Source organism: Lycium barbarum, chromosome 1 (assembly GCF_019175385.1).
Source record: "Lycium barbarum isolate Lr01 chromosome 1, ASM1917538v2, whole genome shotgun sequence".
In the NCBI taxonomy this organism is placed as follows: Eukaryota; Viridiplantae; Streptophyta; class Magnoliopsida; order Solanales; family Solanaceae; genus Lycium; species Lycium barbarum.
The window spans coordinates 54309304-54329450 of record NC_083337.1 but is presented as its reverse complement, the minus strand read 5'-3'; positions in this window follow the sequence as shown (position 1 = coordinate 54329450).

Below are 20147 nucleotides of genomic sequence, written 5' to 3'. Positions count from 1 at the left end.
ATGATCTGAATGTGTTATTGCCCAATGAGATTAGCACTATTGATGCATATAAATTATAAGTAAGCTATGTGGCTCACCTAGATGTGAATATGAGAGTACGATAAGAGGTACCGGGGTGGGTTAGCACCGGGTGCCCGTCATGGCCCTCCGGTTGGGTCGTGACAAAAGTGGTAACAGAGCAGTTCTGTCCTAGGGTGTGTCTACGAGCCGTGTCTAGTAGAGTCTTGTTTATGGGTGTGTTGTGCGCCACACTTATAAACAGGAGGCTGCGGGCATTTTAGGAATGAATGACCTTCTTTCTTCATAAGATCGTGCGATAGAACCATGTTATAAGGATTTCTTTTTCCCCTAACCGTGTATTATGTATTTCGGAAATGCCTGTAAAGAGAAAATCTACGGCAACCCAAAAGGGCAAGACAGTGGCAGGATAGCAGGCTGAAAGAGCACCGCCAACAGTTGTAGAGGAAAGTGAGTCCCAGAATGCGGCTCAATCTCAGTCCTCCCACTCAGTGCCTATTTCTGAGGAGCATGAGGGAGCCTCAGCCCCAGCTCCATCACCCCCAGCTCCTCCACCGGATGCTTCAGGCCAAGATGTAAAAGAGGCCATTCATTTACTTACTCAGTTGGTTGCCGCCAAGACTCAGCGGCAAGGTACAGGGCAAGGTGATAGGGCTGTTAGTGTAAGGGCCCGTGACTTTATTAGCTTGAACCCTCCGAAATTCTTTGGGTCGAAGCCGGATAAGGACCCACAGAATTTTATTGATGGAATGTTGAGGACACTTCGGTTAATGCATGCTTCGGACATTGAATAGGTGGAGTTAGCATCCTATAGATTGACGGATGTCGCAGTTCATTGGTACACAGTTTGGATGTCTTCACGGGGAGTCAATACACCTCCCCCGGTATGGCGAGAATTTATGGATGCCTTCCTCTGACATTACTTGCCCCCAAGGGTTCGGCGAGCTAGAGCCGATAAGGTCTTAAATCATAGAAAAGGAAGTATGAGTGCTTTAGAGTATAGTCTTCGCTTCAACTCTTTGGCTAGGTATGCTTCGGCTATGGTAGCGGATATGGGTGACCGAGTGCACCGACTTATGAGAGGCCTAGGGCCACATTTGATGGATAGGTGCTTGACTGCGTCCCTTCAGGACAACATGGATATTTCACGCATTCAAGTCCATGCCCAGAATTCGGAAGAAAGCTAACAACAAATAAGTGAGCGTGAGCATGATAGAGGGTATAACAAGAGGGCTAGATCTTTGGGTCCAACAAGTGAGTTTAGAGGCGGGATAAGATAGCAGTTTTCTAGGCATTCAGGCCATTTTATGACTAGTGCGCCTCCACGGTTTACACACCAGAGATTTGATAGATCTACTCATTCCGAGCCGAGTCAGAGTTTCAGGGCTTCGGGTTCTCAGTTCAGGGGTGATTCGAGTCAGGCTAGGCCACTCGTGCCACGGTGTTCCCAGTGTGGGAAGTTACATTGGGGCCAGTGTCGACTAGGTTCAGAGGTTTGCTATACATGCGGTCGGCCTGGCCATATCATGCGTGATTGCCCCTCGATTGGTGGTAGGGGTAGAGTTCAACCCTCAGGATCAGATCATCGATACGCCCTATGGGGCAAGGTTCACAGGCGCCAGTCAGCCATGGTAGAGGTAGAAGGAGAGCTCCCATTTTCGGCGGTCCTTAGCACCGTATTTATGCCTTGGCTGGACGCCAAGATCTTGAGTCTTCTCCTGATGTTGTCACAGGTAGATTATCGGTATTTTCTCATGATGTATATGCTTTGATAGATCCGAGCTCCAAATTTTCATATGTTACTCCATATATTGCGGGTCAGTTTGGGGTCAAATCGTAGTCGATCAAACCTTTTGAGGTATCTACACCCGTTGGTGAATCGGTGCTAGCTAGTATACAAAAATTATGTAGTTGTGATTTGTGACCATCATACTATGGTTGATTTACATAAATTAAAAATGGTGGACTCTGATGTTATCATGGGCATGGATTGGTTGGCTTCTTGCTATGCCAATGTCGATTATAGAATGAAAATGGTTCGCTTCCAGTTTCCGAGAGAGCCAGTTTTAGAATGGAAAGGAAATACTGCGTCCCCAAAAGGTAGATTTATTTCCTATCTCAAGGCAAGAAAAATGATCGCAAAAGGTTGTATTTACCATCTAGTTCGGATTCATGATGTAGAAGTTGAATCGCCAACTCTTCAGTCTGTTCCAGTGGTGAATGAGTTTCTAGATGTATTCCCGGAAGAGCTTCCAGGTCTCCCTCCCGAACGGGAGATTGGTTTTGCTATAGATGTGCTACCGGATACAAAGCCTATATCTATTCCACCTTACAGAATGGCTCCCGCAGAGTTGAAAGAATTGAAGGAGCAATTGAAGGACTTTCTTGAGAAAGGCTTTATTAGGCCTGGTTCATCCCCGTGGGGAGCACCCATATTGTTTGTGCGAAAGAAGGATGGCTCCTTGCGAATGTGTATTGACTATCAGCAACTGAATAGGGTGACGATCAAGAACAAATATCCTCTCCCAAGGATTGATGATTTGTTGACCAATTACAAGGCGCCAAATGGTTCTCAAAGATAGATTTGAGATCCGGTATCATCAAGTGCGAGTTCGGGAGAAAGATATTCCTAAGACAGCCTTTAGAACCAGATACGTCCATTTTGAGTTCCGGGTAATGTCATTCGGGCTAACTAATGCACCAACAGTATTTATGGATTTGATGAACAATGTGTTCAGGCCCTTCTTAGATTTATTTATAATTGTGTTCATTGACGATATCCTGGTATATTCTAGGTCCGACGCAGAACATGCAGATCATTTGCGTACCGTTCTTGGAGTTCTTCAAACTCGAGAGTTATTTTCCAAATTTTCTAAGTGTGAATTTTGGTTGAACTCAGTGACCTTTTTGGGGCATATTATTTCAGTCTATGGTATTCGGGTAGATACCCAAAAGATTGAAGCGGTGAAGACTTGGCCAAGACCAACAACACCTACGGAGGATCGTAGTTTTCTGGGCTTAGCAGGTTATTACAGGAGGTTTGTAGAGGGCTTTTCTTCAATTTCTGCACCACTCACAAAGCTGACCCAAAAGTCAGCTAAGTTCCAATGGACAGATGCTTGTGAATGTAGTTTCCAAGAGCTAAAGGATAAATTAACTTCTGCCCCAGTCCTGACACGTCCAGAAGGATCGGAAGGTTATGTTATCTATTGTGATGCTTCAGGCGTTGGGTTAGGCTGTGTGTTGATGCAACATGGTAAAGTGATTGTGTATGCTTCAAGACAGTTGCGGAAACATCAAAAAATTATCCGACCCATGATCTTGAATTGGCTGCAGTAATTCATGCATTGAAGATGTGGAAACATTATTTGTATGGCATCCATGTTGATATTTATACAGATCATAAGAGCCTTCAGTATATCTTCAAGTAAAAATTACTGAATTTACGACAATGGCGATGGTTGGAATTGTTAAAATACTATGATGTAGACATCCGGTATCATCCCGGAAAAGCGAATATTGTGGCTGATGCTTTTAGCCATAGATCCATGGGAAGTTTATGTCATGTACATCCAGGGAAAAGGGAGCTAACTCGTGAGCTCCAGCAGTTAGCTAGCATAGGAGTTCGAGTAGTGGACTCGGTAGTATGGGAGCTATCATTCAAAATGTAGCGGTCTCGTCACTAGTAGTGGAAGTGAAAGAGCGTCAATACGAAGATCCCATGCTAATTCATTAAATAAATATGCTCCCTCAAAAGGAGAAGTCATCATTTGAGATTTCTAGATATAAAGTTCTCCGATGCCGAGGCAGGTTATGTGTTCCTGATGTTGTAGGATTACGCCACCAAATATTGAGAGAAGCCCATTGTTCCCGTTATTCTATTCACCTAGGAGCAACGAAGATGTATCATGATCTTAAATCTATTTATTGGTGGAATGGGATGAAGAAATATATAGCGAAATTGGTAGCTCAATGTCCTAACTGTCAGCAAGTGAAAATTGAGCACCAAAAGCCTGGTGGGTTGTTTCAAGATATAGAAATTCCAAGTTGGAAATGAGAAGTAATTAACACGGACTTCATTACGGGCTTACCGCGTTCTCGACGTAAATATGATTCTATATGGGTGGTTGTGGATAGAATCACGAAGTCAGCTCATTTCTTACCAGTCAGAACTAAATATGCAGCAGAAGATTATACAATGCTTTATGTTAAAGAGATAGTGCGACTTCACGGTGTTCCAGTTTCTAATATCTCCGATAGAGGGACTCAGTTTACAGCCAATTTTTGGAAATCTTTCCAAGAAGGTTGGGGGACTCAAGTGAGCCTTAACACGAACATACCAAGAAGGTTTGGGGACAAGCTGAACGTACCATTCAGACTCTTGAGGATATGCTACGGGCATGTGTATTGGATTTTGGAGGTAGTTAGGATGATCACTTACCACTTATTGAATTTGCTTACAACAATATTTATCATTCTAGCATCCAAATGGCCCCGTATGAGGCTTTATATGGGCGAAAGTGTAGATCTCCAGTTAGGTGGTTCGAAGTAGGAGAGACCAAATTGATAGGGCCAGAATTGGTCCAGCAAGCTATAGAGAAAGTCAAGCTTATACAGGATCGATTATTAACAGCTCAGAGTTGGCAGAAATCCTATGCAGATAATCGTCGAAGAGACTTAGAATTCCAGGTGAAAGATTGTGTATTCTTAAAGGTGTCGCCAATGAAGGGCGTCATGAGATTTGGCAAAAAGGGCAAGCTTAGTCCCCAGTACATTGGACCTTATGAGATTGTACGCAAGGTAGGCCAAGTGGCTTATGAATTAGGCCTACCTGCGGATTTGGAGTCAGTCCATCCAGTTTTCCATGTATCGATGCTTCGTAAGTGTATTGGAGATTCTTCTAGAATTGTGCCAATAGATGATGTCCAAGTTACTAAACAATTGTCTTATGAAGAAGTCCCCATTGCCTTTTTAGATAGGCAAGTACGAAAGCTCAGAACCAAAGAGGTAGCTTCAGTTAAAGTTTTATGGAAGAATAATAATAGAGAGGAAATAACTTGGGAAGCTGAAGAGGACATGAAGTCCAGGTACACGCATTTCTTTTCACCTTCATAAGAGATTCAGGCAGAGACTCCATTACTCTCAGGTATGTAATGCTTTTCTTGATGTTTTCTTGGTGGTGTGTGGCCATGGTTATTGTCGTGTTGTTATAGCCTTGTGAGGCGATGTATTTTGGGTTACTGTGCAGGATGGTAGTGCCATATTATAGGGGAAACTCTACCAAAATTTTTGTAGAATCCCCAAGAGTCTATCATTCGAGGACGAATGTTTCTAAGAGGGGGGAGAATGTTACACCTCGTAGTTTCGTCCGTTGAGATTCATTAGGCATTAGTTGTCCTAATCGCGGAAACGGGAGTTACCTTAGGATATATGAGATTACATGTTCCCATATTATGGTTATGGGGGCTTAAGCCCATGAAATGAGCTATGTAAGGATTTAAATACAAACAAATAAAGGAATTGAGTTTGTGGGAACTTTGGTAAAACTTTGCAAAATTTTCGGACAGGATTTTGATCCATATTGGTGAAGGAATATCTCCTACAATATGAGGTGTTTTGGTGTGTTTCTTTTGTCCAATTGAATTTCATCGAGTCTAGTTTCCAACGCAACAAATCGTTCGTCAATGTGATGTCTGAGTAAACAGTTATGTATGTTTTACGACAGACTGTCAAAGCAGAAAATTTCTGCGGACCATTTGACGGCCCGCGGGAATTTTGAAGCTCCGCAGAAAATTCTGCGGTCCGTCAAATTGCACTAGCCCAGCGTCAAATGGTCACAGTGAACCATATTTAGCTGGGCAGTTCTAGGGACCATTTTGACGGTCCTTAGGAATTTTGACAGCCCGTCAAAAGTGGCGCAGAATTGCCTGATGGGATTTTAAGTTCTGCTTTATATATTTCGTTCCACTTCATTTGGACATTTCATTTCACCAAATCAGATCCAAAATCTCTCTAAAAACCCTCTCTTCCAATCCATAAACTAATCCAAGCCAAAAAGGGAGATTAAATATCAAGAGGCAAGAATCAAGATACCCATGTGTTAGAAGCCTTGCTAGGGTTATTAGACTCCACGAATTCATTGGATATTGAAGCTAGGGTTTTTATATAAGTTGATAGCTTGCTCCAAAAATCATTCTTATGAGATAAAAGGTTAGTTTTCATACTTATTACATGTTATCAAGAATGTTTAGTTGTTGAATAACTTCGGTGGAAGGAAAAAGTAGAAGATGAGTTCTAAATGTAGTTTTTATGAGGTTTTTGAGTAGTAAGCTAACTTGAGTTATAATTCTTAGTATGATATGGATATAATCTTACAATGGAAGGGAAAAATGGTGATGAAGAAGCATTATATGAAAATGTGCTAATTAGCTTCTAAATGTGGTATGAATCCTTCTAAATGTAGATTATTCAAGCTTCAACAGTGAACGGTAAATAGCTAAGAAGTCGAAGAGGTATGTAAGGCTAACCCTTCTTTCATTAAGGCATGGTTCCCTTGCTATATGTATCCTTTCATGAGCTCCATAATATATTCCAAATGACTCTATCTCTAAGATTACCAAAGCTTACGATTCTCGATACGTTCACGATTCTATTGTCTCTTTTATATTAGTTGATCCTCTAAGGATAGATATAACGAAAACGATGATGTTAATGATAACGATGATACTCATGAACTCCTACGTATACGGATTTAAGTATGTATGACCATTATGTAACACCGAGCTTATATGGCCGGGTATGATACCTATCACGCGCACACCACTGCAGTTGTGTACAGATAACAGTGCGCTTTGGTAGGGCCAGGTATGTATGACACCGAGCCCCGTCATGGCCGGGTATGTGAAACCACCGAACCGTTAAGGTCGTGTATGCTATGGTTATGAATATGTATATGAATACGGATACGAATATGGATACAGATATGGATATTTGTATATGTATATATATATGTACACGAGCACGCACTAGAACTGGAAGGTCCCTATGAAAGACAAGCAAGTAATTACAATGATGGCTATTATCTCCTGATTCTCCCATCTTATACTATTTCTTATGTTGTCTCTTGTGGTCTTATTATGATGTTGATTATGCTTTACATACTCAGTACATTATTCGTTCTGACGTCCTTTTGTTTGTGGACGCTGCGTCATGCCCGTAGTTGGATAGGGAGACAGGCTTGATCCATAGATATCTTGTTCAGGGACTACATAGCGGAGCTCCATTTCATCCGAAGCTACAGCTTTTGGTATTTATTCTTTTGTGTACATACCTATGGGCATGACGGGGTCCTGTTCCGCCTATATGATGTGACGTACTCTTCTTAGAGGCTCGTAGACAGTTGTATATGATTAGATGTCCTTAGCCTTGTCGGCTCATATTTTGTATATCATTTTGATAGCCTCGTCGGCTTGTGTATATGGATATGGGCATTGTTATTGATGATGATATAAATGTGTTGTTGCCCAACGAGATTAGCACTATTGATGCATATAAATTATGAGTAAGCCATGTGGCTCACGTAGATGTGAATATGAGAGTACGATAAGAGGTACCCGGGTGGGTTAGCACCGGGTGTCCGTCATGGCCCTCCGGTTGGGTCGTGACAAAAGCATTATATCTCAATTTTTCAATCATCCTTTAGAGAGGAAAACAATCATGAATACGTATATATAATCTAGTACAAACAAGGTTTAATGTGGGCTTGTCCCTCATGCACACGAACCACAACCAAAGAGTTCATAAAAACTGTTCAAAAGAGTATGTTCAAAAGAGACATACAAATCACCTTCATAGTCGAAAAGGATTTTTAAAAGAGACATACCTCAAATCTTTCTAAACTACTACCAAACGGAATTCCCAAGATTCAACAATCACACTACAATGGTTTTAGATGATAAAGATTAGAACTTGAATCGTTTCTTGAAGTTTTCTTGGAATTTCAAAAACTATGGTTTTTCGTAAGCCTTAAAAATGGGTTTTTGAACCCTTTCATGAATCACTAATAGATTCCAACCTTGTACAACTTCCTACTCTAACCCATTACTTTATTAATACTAGGTAAATTCATAAACTTTTCCTCTTAGATGAATTCCACACTCCCCTACCTTCTTCTTCTTGAGAATTCAAGAATTTAGGGTTTTAGAGAGATGATTGATTATCAAGAGGGGATGGATATGGTGTGGGAATGATCAAGATTGAGTGAGAACTCACCTTAGAGTTAGAGAGACTTTTCTAGGGTTCTTTTTCTTAGAAATATTAATTTAAAACGAAGTGCGAAATAACACAACGAAGTAGGACTTAAAGAAAATTCGAAAACAGAAAATATTCCCCGCTCCGTGCTGACCAGATCATTTTTGGTCTGCAGCTGTATTTTTGCGTGCTGGGTCCGCAACGCACGCCCAGTACATATTTTTGACAATCGATATTTGCTCAGTAAAATGATCATAAATCCCTGTACTTAGCTCCATTTGAGCCCCACGTTATATGATTGGAAAGGTATTTCAGAGACCTACAACTTTTATGTTTTAAGTTTTCTCAAATTCCCAATGTAAATATCCAAAAACTGGCCATAAGTGTAGACTGTCTCAGATTTAGACGAATTTATAAGCCCTTAAGAAGTCCACTTTTTGGTTTGACTTAAAAACGACTGTTTATCACCCGAATTCATCCCAAATGGATACATATAGCTAAAATATCATCTCAATACTAGTTTTTACACATTCACACCTAACTCATATTTACGGGGTATTACACCATTGATCTAAAGTATTGTGAAGGATAGCCAAGAGACGCAACAGACTTTGGCACAACTGGCGACTAATATCTCTTTACTGACGAAGAGATTGGATAATAAAGAGGCGAAGAAGGTGAACGTTTGTGAAGATATCTCAGGCATGCCACCTGGAATGTACCAAGTCCAAGAGGGTCCCCCTATGCCAGTTGAGAATGTTCAATATGCAGACTATATAGCAAAAAGGGATGCTCCTGGGCCAAATCAAAGATACCGGAGACCTCAACAAGAGCAGGGTGCATACAACAACAACCAAGGGAACTACAACAACAGCCAAGGGAACTACAATAACAACTATGGTGGATCGAACAAAGGTAGATATAACAACAATAATGGTAACTTCGGAAACAGAAGTTCTAACCCTTACATTCCACCCAAAGTGCAGTCTAATGATCAATGTAGTTCCAGGTTGGAGTCAATGCTTGAAAAAGTGTTGGAAAGTCAGAAAAATACTGAAAAGACATTATCTGGGCTATCAGAGACAGTGGTTTCTCACTCAGCGGCTATTCAAAACTTTAAACATCAAATGCGTGATCTTTCTAGAGCAGCATCCTACTAGAAAGGAAGTACTTCCTAGTGATACTATTCTAAAGCCTAAGAATGGAGCTGGTGGTGTGGAGCATAATTTTGCTATTAGCACGAGAAGCAGTAAAATACTTCAAAGTGCTAATAAGAAGGCGGTTGATCTAGATCCGATTATGAGGAAGAAGAGGTGCATTCTAATGTGCCTATAGTAGACCATGAGGTCGATGTTGAAGAGAAAGATGTTGATATTCCAGATGCTGCTACTGTTATGTCACGACCCAGCTAGGGGCCGCGACGGGTACCCAGAGCAATTACCGAGCACCGCTTACTCTACTGCTTGTCTCGCTCATTTAATACTCTTTTATCAATTTTACATACCAATTGTAGGAAAATCATATTTAATCGAAACATAAGTACTTTATATACATTTGCCGCCTGGCCATCAAAATAATATACATACATATGAAAACCACTTGTGAGACAATCTAACCCACACTGCGTATCTACGAGCCTCTACTAACATAATGAATACATAGACGGAACAAGACTCCGTCATGCCCAAAATATGCATATATGAATGTACATCAAAAGAATAGCCATAAGCACCTCCGAACAATGGAGTGCTATCTATCAGCTGACAGCTACTGAGGACCTGGGCCAAGCTCTTCTCCCTGTCTACCTGTGGGCATGAACACAGCGTCCGAAGAAAGGACGTCAGTACGAATATTGTACCGAGTATGAGAGGCATACATAATGAAAGGAAACATCAATAATATGAGGGTAACGTCAACATGAGACATCCGGATCTGACTGATAATCATAAATGATGTAATGCATGCTATCTTACTCATACTCATCATCATGACATGTATGCATCATATGCAAGTTGCCCGTCCATGTCAGAACGGTGTGATAATCAATAATATTAGCCCGCGTCCAGGCCTCCCGCGTCCGGGGTACCATCTCATGCCGCCCACTAGTGGTGTCTGCCCATGCCCGTAGGTCGTGGTGTATCCGTATCGCCGCCTGCCGAAGCAGTGTCTGCCCGGCCAACTAGGCCCGGTGTGAAATGCTCATGACATGCTAATAGTAATATGCTTATCATAAAATACTTATCTTTTCATAATGCGTATATAAGACTCATGATCAACTTTACTCTATCGGGGTGACGTAAGGTCGTGATCCCTCGATTACATTATGGAACCATCATGGACATTCCGCCTCACCTTGAAAGGACTAGTACATAAGGTGAGTGTAAGCAAGGAATAACATCATCATCATTCCAGTGTCATCATATCGCATAAATTATCTCATATAGACATTTATAGGCATAAGCTTTTAACTTCTTAGAATGTAAGAACTCATGAAAGGAATAGGGATTCAAGCTAAAAGATTCATGCCATTAGAAAGAAGGACTAGCCTCACATACCTTGGTCGTTTAGCTAAGATATCACTCACTTGTTCTCCGTCGATCTCACGTCATTACCTTCATAAGAGAATCCATATCAACATTAGTAAACTAACTACAAGAATGCATCGCTAATTCTAGGAAAAGTCGGACAACGCTTCCTTTGCTCATACCATTTTTCTCATGTTTTATATCAACTCCCAACATTCATAATATTACTCGCAATATCGTCATCGACAATCGTCATTTACGTACATTTGGCAAAATCCACCATTTTCCTCCAATTTTTCCTTATGTCTACTTCTAGCTCATCCTTGCATTTTCATGCATTTAATGCTTGTTTCATGATATAAACATCATTTATAACGTATTAGTACTCACAACACTTCAATATTCATAGTTCAATTCCACTATCATTCATTTATGTCACTATTCACTCAATAATGACCCATTTCTATGTTCTTCTACATTTCAAGTGTCTAAGCTTTCCAATACTTCAAACAACATGGAATAATCATGAAACTTACCTTGGATGATGGTTGAAAGATCCTTAAGTTGAAATACTTCAATTAACCAAAACCCTAGTTCCACCCTTTGTGGGATTTCTTGACTTAGATGATCCTTTGATGTGTTCTTACACTTATTTTTATGAATTTGGTGTTGATAATGTTGATATCTCCTTTGATTCTCTTGAATTCTTGTGGAGGAAATATTTGGAGAGTTCTAGAATGTTCTTGAGTTGTGTGGAAGGAAATGACGTGAATTAGGCTTAAGTTCTCTTTTAATAATTCAAAATCTGGTCTTTAATGAAAAATTATCGGGATGAACAGTGGTCGTAAATTGCAGTTTACGAACCGTATTGTGGTTTACGGTCCGTCCTCCATGGTCGTTTTTAATCATCCCAGAAACAGAAAGTTTGGCTGAGGAACATGGCAGTTTTGTCACGACCCAACCCCGTGGGCCGCGACTGGTGCCCTACTTAGGCACCTCAAACAGACTCACAACCCAGATCATCATATTAAGACTCATTCAGACTTAACATACGTTGTTCAAACTGAAAACTAATAGCAGACGTCACACAAACATTGATCGAACACTTATCTTAAGCGGTCGCCCGTGTAGAACAGTCATATCAAAATTAGAAAGGTGGCGGAATATACATCGCCCAAATGCACACACACACACGTACGAACTCATGGGCCGACTTGGCCATAGTAGCATACGGGCCGCTTAAGAACGCAAAACAGATCCACATACAAACACACCGGACCCACGACCCACAAATATGACTACAGGCCTCTAAAACAAAACAGAACATACGAACATATGACGGGACATGGCCCCGCCGTACCCACACAGCCACAAATGTACAGAAACACACACAACAAAAGGTATGTACCAAAGGTTAAGCTCCGGATCAAGGGGAGCTCTCCAAAATAGCAGAATAGGTAGCCTAAACCGGAGGATCACCCAAACGAGCTTCTGTACCTGCGGGCATGAAACGCAGCCCCCGAAGAATAGGGGGTCAGTACGGGAGAAGTACTGAGTATGTAAAGCAGAAGGTACAGAAATCACAATCCTAACTGGAGTCAGAAGGAACAAACACAAACGTCAAAGTAGCAAATCAAACCTGTACGAAAGATAAATGTACAAATGCAAATAAAAAATCATGTATAGGGCTTAGGAACGTGGTCACCCCCGACGCTGGTGCCACAACACATCATACTCCAGAAGTTTTTCAAATCTCCGTACAGTCTCCAGACAAATCGTATCACACACATATCACATCATCAGAACATATCAAATGCCATATCACATCATAACTCCATAGACGGTAACCGGCCCTATGGCGAGGCCTCGAAAACCGTAACACATCATACTTCCGAATATGGTATAGCGCGCACGATCACAAAGCCGGCTCGGGTACCGACGAACGAAATCATAGCGAATGGCACGAACAGAGTAGTGCAGAAACCATATGCATATCAAAAGTAATTTACAAGACTCGACATATAATTACATATAGGCATATACCGACGCCAGAAGGCTCGGGGTAGGAGTCAGGGCGATCAAAATTTATATATGGAAGTTACGAAGTTCCAAACTGCAAGACATTTGAAAAGCAATTCACAGATCATTTTCCGAAAATCTAACATCATTCATAGTGCAAAACGTTCAATAACGATATAGGAAATTTCAAACGGACCTTTGAGTCATAGGCGAATGATTACTTTTCATATCGAACGAAAATGAGCCAAACAAACCAAATAAGGGAAGCCTCGGGGCTTGCGGGCCCACCTTGAGTCAAATCGAGGCGGCGGACACAAATCACAGACTTTAGGCTCCATAAAGCCATCTACGAAAGTTTCGGAGAGATTCGGACACAATAGCAAACGTTATGAAGGTTTGAACATTCTTTCAACCAAATGTAAGGAATAGGTTTCAATTGCGCTGAATGAATAGTACCCAAACATGAACTCGGATTTCCAAGAGCAGAATTATCCCCGAGGGTCCGATCTTGACCTAGTGTAACTAGGACATGCCAAAAGAAGGAAAGGTAAGCTTCACATACCTGGATTGCGCCTTACGCTCGTCAAATCTCAATTCCCGTTTCATCCAAAAACTGCAAATGGTCACTTTTACCAGTTACTATTCATGAAAGTTAACATCTCAATCTTTGGGTTATACTTGGCTACCGAAATTTCGGCAGCATTTCCCCTATAAATCTAACACCCCCGAGACTTAGCTCGGCTCAAAATAAATCAACAACAACAACCCAAACATCACAAGCAATATAAATCGCAATCAAATCATTCTAACTTCAAAGTTCTACCTTACTACACAAGTTGACAACTTTCATTCAAACTTCACATGTTATGTCCCGTGCTTTTGTATAATTGGAATTCGAGAAATAAGTAAGACTTGTGTGTTATGAAGAGATACTTTGATTTTAGTGAATATGACTATGTTGTTTATGGAATTATTAATGTTAAGACATCGGGGGAGGCCGAGGATAAATTTGGAATATCGGAAATTAGTTTCGAGAATTATAAAGCGGGACTTTTAATGAATTGGGCCAAGAAAAATTGAATACAAAATTGAGGCCCAAAGAGTTGGGATGGCCGGCCATTGGAGAGGCCCAAACCCAATTTTAAAAGTCATGTGCTATGCACATGACCTCTATATATGGATATATACCAATTCAACACTTAGACTTATCTAGAAAAATCACATTTCAACTTTGACTCCAACAAAAACCCATTCGGCCGAAGGCTAGGACAAAGAGAAAAAAAATTCCCAAGCCCTTGTTGTGATCCAAAAATATTCGTTTCCACATAGTTGTAAAGTACTCAAGACGCTCTCCGACGTGATACAAGTAGTTTGGCGGAAGAGCGACGTTTGCGGCAAATCGGGATTTCAAGAAAAAGGTGAGAAATCTATGTTTTTATGTTATGGAATGGGTTTACATGTTTTAGTGATTGATGTTGCGTGAAGATTATGGAATGGTGTTGTGTTTGTGCATGGCGTGTGTGTGGGAAAAAGGGTGTGTTTGGCCGTGTGCCCTTAGAAGGGGAAAGAATATGAATTTGATCTTGTTTAGTTTGTTTAATGCGTCGTTGTGACCTTTATGTCATAAATGAATGATTAATGAATTGAATTGGAGTTGGAAAATGATTTCGGAACGTATCGGAAAGTATACACCTTTGGTATATTTGTGTATATCATTGTATATTTAGGGTGCTAAAGACTTTGAATTTGACTTATGGTTGATGTTAATGAATTCGGAATGAAACGACGCAAGTTAGAACGTTCGTTGTGAGTTTCGATGTTTTGAAAGAAATATGGAAAGTAATGAATTTTGGGAAACTTTGTATATGGTTTGGAATATATTTGGGGTGTGTTTGAACAATTGTGAATGAGTGAATGAATACAATAATGTGGGCATCGATTTGGAATTTTGGAAGTTTGAATGAAAAGTTGCCAACTTAAGTAGTAAGGCAGAACTTTGAAGCTAGAGTGGTTTGATTATGATTTGTGTTGTTTGATGATGTGTGGGATGTTGTTGTTGATGTATTTTCGAGCCGAGCTAAGTCTCGGGGATGTTAGATTTATAGGGGAAATGCTGCTGAAATTTCGGTAGACAAAAATGAAGTTAATGGCATTTTTAAGCCTAAGAATCTCAATTGGTAACTTTGACCATTTGCAGATTTCAGACGAAACGGGACTTGCCTTTTGGGAGAGCATACGACGTCTGTAAGGTATGTAAAGCTTCCCACTTCTTCGTTTGGCATGTCTTAGTATGCTAGGTGAATATTGGAACCTCCGGAGCATTTCTGCTCCTCGAAACCCGATCCACAGAAATGTTACTATTCATTCAATTCAATTGAAGCCTAAGGGCTCTATTTTGGCTAGAATGCCACCAATCGTCCGAAACCTATCGAAATGTGGTCGGGTAACTTAGAAATGATTATGTATGAACTTTTGGCCCCTAAATGTTCGTAAATTATGTTCGCCACCTCAATTCGACTGGAGGTGGGCCCGCTAACCCCGAGACGCCCTATTTGTCTTATTGGGCTGTCCTTTTGAATAAAGTTTGAAATGATACCTTCGACTTTGGAACTTCCTCCTACGGGATGTGTTTTGAATATTACGATACGCTAAGTTACGTTTTGAGCTATACGTACTATTTTGGAAACGTTTTCTGAAATGAAACCTTGTATCGACTAAGTATTCGATTAGTTTGTATTATGAAATGACTTATGGTATTACTCTGTTTTGAAAGACTATTTTGAAGTATGATTTGCATTTGTTTGCTCACGACTCCGCTCGTGCCTTATTATGACTTCGCTCACCGGTTCCCGGGCCGGTTATGATTCGTGCGCCTTACAATAATTCGCCCGTATGCTGTGTTACGGTTCCCGAGGCTTCGCCATAGGGCCGGGTTCCGTTTGGAGTTATGCTGTGATATGGCTCGTGATGCGATACGCTCACCTATGTTTGTGTTTGTGTTCGGAGATACGGAGATTTGAAACCTTCTGGTGTTATGTTGTGTGTGGCGCCAGCGTCGGAGTGGCGACCACGTTCTTAAGAGTTTGCATGATTTCGTTTGCATTATGTATACGTATATGATTTTGATACGGATTTTGACATCCCGATTTGTACTCCACTTTGTTATCTGATTTGCTTTCAGTTTTGATCCATATTTCTGTACTCCGTGCTTTACATACTCAGTACATATTTCGTACTGACCCCCTTTCTTCGGGGGCTGCGTTTCATGCCCGCAGGTACAGACATTGGTGATCCTCCACTGTAGGCTTCACTTTCTGCTATTTTGGAGTACTCCTTCTGATCCGGAGTCCACGTTTGGTACAGACTCCTTTTGCTTTGTATATGCTCTGTATATTTGACGATTTGGGTACGGCGGGGCCCTGTCTCGCCATATGTCTTTGTTTTGAGTTCGTAGAAGCCTGTAGTCATATATGTGGGGCGAGGGTCCTATATATGTTTGTTTGATTTTGTTCTCTGGTCTTAAAGCGGTCCGTTTGTTTTGATGGCCCTAAATGGCCCTTATGCTTATATTTGCACTTCTGACCGGCGATGCCTATTCCGCCGCTCCGTTTGGATTTGATATGACATTTTGATTTGTGCGACCGCTTAAGACATATTTGATAAAGATTCAGTTTGATATGACTTTTATGAATTTTTGGAATATGCTCGGATTTGGTAAATGAATATGCGGTTTGGTCTGGGTACCCAGATAGGGTGCCAGTCGCGGCCCACGGGGCTGGGTCGTGACAAAAGTGGTATCAGAGCAGTTTGTCCTCGGAATGTCTACAGGTCGTGTCTCGTAGAGTCTTGTTTATCGATGTGTTGTGCACCACATCTATAAACAGGAGGCTACAGGGCATTTAGGGTGTTCCTTTTTCTTTGGATCTTAGATCGTGCAATAGAGCCAACTGTAGGAAATGAATCCCTTCTTCTAACCCTTGATTGTAGCTGGAGAGCGGTATCGACGTTAGACAATGACTGCTGATATTGGAAGCTATACAATAATCTGGTAAGGAAATGTTACGAAAGACGTATGCTGGGTAAGGTATTCCGAAGTACGATTAGAACATGAAGTTGAACAGCGGAAAGAGAAATAAATATGAAAAGTGTAGCTGGTGCAGTTGAGTTGGGCATGTGAGGTAAGCCTCGGCATATTTATACTTTTGCTTGAAATTGTTAGCCCCGTGCGGCTATGAGGTGATATGATGTGGTATGTACGTACGTATATGTGTTGGCCCTGTGAGGCCTGGTTGGTATTTCCTGTGTACAGGTTTTGGGATAGTAAGAAAAACAGAGGAACCTCTGCCCAAATTTTTCTAGAAATATGAAAAGGGAAATGGGATATAAATTCTTAACCTGTCTTGAAGGTCGATACCATTATGATAAACCTATTATGGTGGATTAAAAAGATACCCTCCATGTTATTTGTAAGGAGCATTACCTTTAGCGGGAAACTTTTATCTCAAGAAAATATATACGAGTAGTAGATTCGCAATTTATTTGGAGGGACCAGAAATGTGTTCTAACCCCATTTTGTTTTAGCACAACCCATGTGAAGGAAAATGTCCGACGACCAGGTTTCCTCCAATTGAAAGAATACAAACGTATGACAAGCAGTTGAGAATTGAGCGGTTCGCTCGCGATTTAAGTGTGTAGATGTATGTATAAACATGGAGGTAATTATGTGAATTGGGCCTCAGAAGATTTCGCGAAGTTCGTCGGACTCTAGTTTTCTTTTGCTGATGGTTGAAAGATACCCTACAGTAACATTTTGTCAGTTTTCCTCGACTAATTGGAGATGGAATTTGTAGAATACGAATTTAGACTTGTGGGCTGTCTGAAAGTACATATGTACGTATGGGGGTAAATGTTGAGGATTTACAAAGGACAACACGGTAATCACCAAGTCAGAAAAGTAATAGAATTCTCGTAGGCTGGGGTGGGACCCGCTACGAGGACGTTTTGAAAAGTTGTTAAGACCCCGATTCGTCTTAAATTATGTGACAAAGGTCGTGAGTGGCGATCGACGAAATTATATTAGCTCTAACGCGTCAAAATGCGTGAAAGTTTCGGGGTTAAGCGTGCTCAAGCCAGAGCAATTCTGGGATGGGTGACCCCCTGGGAAGTAATGCAAAATTTTGCACAAGTGTAAGTATGCTAGATATAAATGAAAATTTGGGGGTAATCTAAAGGAAAAAGAGAATGTGTGGAGTAATTAGTGCCCTTAGAGGAGTCGCGTAGAATGAGGCGGACTAAATGGGCAAAAAGAAAAGGGTACAACACCGCTTGGGAAATTGAGCGAATTTGAATAACAGTCAGAGACGTTCGTCAGTAAGGTATGAGTAAATATATCCGTATGTGTGTATGTGTATGTGTATGTGTAGGTGTGTGTATGATTTTCGTTTGGTGCCCTTGTGGGATAAGAGCCGAGTCCCGGCAGCCAAAGTTGTGATAGACGAAAGGTTTTACTAAATCGAATACATGAAGCGAAGCGGGGGCGACGATCCGAATGTTGTCAAGGGATAGAAAATCCCCAATTACATTATAACTTAGTTTGGAATGACGATGTTTGAAAGAGAAAATGAGTATGGAGGGTAGGAAAGATGAAAGATAAGCAGTGTGAATAAGTGGAATCTTTGAAAGAGTCGATACGCGAGACGCGAGACAATTTGTGTGACAGCTTGGCGAATAAGTTTACAAATAAAGGGAAATTTTTCATGAATCATTGGAGCCTTAATAAGAGTGATCTGATTCTAATTCGGATTCTATCTGCTAAACTTCTGCACTCCCGATTTTGATAAGGCTCTGTCTATTACGCCTCTATGCTTCTGGCCTCGATTGTGTTCCCATTTGATAAACCTTGGTACATCCGGTTCTGAATCTGTTCTTGGTTGATATACCTCTGTATGATTGGCTCTGATTGCGAATCCGTTCGACACATCTCTGTATGTCTGACTCTGGATACGAATCTGTCTGATATATCTCTGGTGTGTTTGTATGTGGATCTGTTTTGCGTTCTTAAGCGGCCCGTATGCTACGGTGGCCAAGACGGCCCATGAGTTTGTACGTGTGTGTGTGCATTTGGGCGATGTATATTCCGCCACCTTTATGATTTTGATATGATTGTTCTGCACGGGCGACCGCTTAAGATAAGCGTTCGATAAATGTTTGTGTGACGTGTGTTGTTAATTTCCAGTTCGAACAACGTATGTTAAGTCTGGATGAGCCTGAATACGATGATCTGGTTGTGAGTCTGTTTGGGGTGCCTAAGTAGGGTACCAGTCGCGGCCCACGGGGTTGGGTCGTGACAAAAGTGATATCATCTGAATTTGATTTCGAATCCGTCTGATACGCCTTTGTACGTCTGACTCCGATCTCAGATTTGTCTGACATACTTTTGTACCTCTGATTTTGACTATGAAACCATCTGCCATAGTCTAGTACGTCTGCCTCCGATTACGAGTTCGTTCGATATGCTTCTAGGCGTCTGGTCCTAGTTCTGAATCCGTTGGTGTGAAGTATTTGGTATGATTCTGAATCCGTTGGTGTGAGGTGTCTGGTATGAAGTGGGATTACGATAATATGGTAGGGACCTCAGCAGTGTAACAAGGAATGATATTGACTATGATGTCTGGAAAGCGTTTGTCCCTTAAAAAAAAAATATAGCGTGTGGTCCGATGATTATGTGGGGTACGAGAGAAAATATATTATGAAGGCATTTGAATTAGTGATGTGAAGAATTACCCCATCATGGGGGTGAAAAAGCTATGTCGGAAAGTCCACGAAGGACAATTACGAAGAGGACCCTCCCGAAGCAGTATGACGCCCAATAAAGTCAATTCAACATTCTAGGATGAATGTTCTTAAGGGGGGGAGAATGTTATGTCCCGTGCTTTTGTATAATTGGAATTCGAGAAATAAGTAAGACTTGTGTGTTATGAAGAGATATTTTGATTTTAGTGAATATGACTATGTTGGTTATGGAATTATTAATGTTAAGACATCGGGGGAGGCCGAGGATAAATTTGGAATTTCAGAAATTAGTTTCGGGAATTATAAAGCGGGACTTTTAATGAATTGGGCCAAGAAAAATTGAATACAAAATTGAGGCCCAAAGAGTTGGGATGGCCGGCCATTGGAGAGGCCCAAACCCAATTTTAAAAGTCATGTGCTATGCACATGACCTCTATATATGGATATATACCAATTCAACACTTAGACTTATCTAGAAAAATCACATTTCAACTTTGACTCCAACAAAAACCCATTCGGCCGAAGGCTAGGACAAAGAGAAAA